Genomic DNA, 1,386 nt, shown 5'->3' with positions numbered 1-1,386 from the left:
AAAAATATATACAAATATCTCATCAATATATTTGATGCAGACCTCCATTCTTCTCAAACCACATCCTATATATGTTGTCCTCGATTTCTTTCTTGATTTCCATTTTTACGATTATGAATATATATATATATATATATATATATATTGAAGCCATAAATCAAATAAAAACAAGAACGAACAATCGTACCACATTGTATAATCATCATGTTGAAGATTGAAGTGATTCTCAAATCTGATTAGAAAGACGTAGAGAAAATTTTTTTTTTCGATGTAAAGATGTAGATAATTGTTATTGTTTGGATTTTATAGATTTTAATTTAATATTATATTTTCACAAATTTTTTTATAAACTTGGGGTTAGTATTGGAATATTTAGTTTTAAATTGAAATGTGGGGTGAACAAAGTATTTGGTGGAGTGGCAATAGCCGCACCCTTAAGTTTAATCTATAATTAGTTTATTTAATTAAAATTTATCAAGGTGGGGATTTCAGGTTTAAGGGGTTAGGGGTAGGGTTTAATGGTTGAGGGTTTAGAGTTAGGGTTTAAGGGGTTAGGGTTTAGGGTTTTGGGAGTTAAGGTTTAGGGCTTAGGGTTTAGGGGCTAAGGGATATTTGTAATCATGTTTATACATAGTTAAGTAAAACATGTAACCCTATACCCTATACCCTAACAAACCCAAAACCCTAAACCCACACTCTATCCCTAATCCCTAAACAACCCTAAAACCCTAAATACCCCAACCACACAAATCTAAAATAAATTAATTAAAAATGACCACATGTTATCTGTCTGGTTAGTGGGGATAATGTGAGGACGTAAAGTTGGGACGAAATTTGTATCCCAAATGGGACGACCTTGTTTGGTTCCATTTATAAAGAGCCAGTCTAGTGAGAACTCTTAAGTTGAGGATTTAGTGAAGACTTTTTGATTTATGTTTAAAAGACCTAATTGTCGATCACATTTTGACATCTCATCCGTTCAGTTTTTACGTTTATATGAGTATATAATTTCTACAAATTTTAAACCAAATTGGTGTTCATTAAGATAACATACCAAATTTGTCAAATATAAACCGTTCAAGTTCATAATTGATAAATCACACTTATAAATGTCTTAATAATTTTCAATATAATTGAAAATTTGGTAAATTGATGCACTCATAAATACCTATAAAATGAACGGTCAAAATATAGATATAAAATTAAAATATGGGATAAACCGAAAAATTTGAACCTAATTCTCAACTTAAAAGTTTTTACTATAAAGGCTTGGGCTACATTTATTCGATTTCATCTCCTTGAAAATCCTCGTGAACACGGAACAGTCATCGATACACTCTCACTTCCACCAAAAAGAGATAAAGCTGTACATGTACGTATGGTCAT

Source organism: Fragaria vesca, linkage group LG2 (assembly GCF_000184155.1).
Source record: "Fragaria vesca subsp. vesca linkage group LG2, FraVesHawaii_1.0, whole genome shotgun sequence".
Lineage (NCBI taxonomy): Eukaryota > Viridiplantae > Streptophyta > Magnoliopsida > Rosales > Rosaceae > Fragaria > Fragaria vesca.
This window is presented reverse-complemented; position numbering follows the sequence as displayed.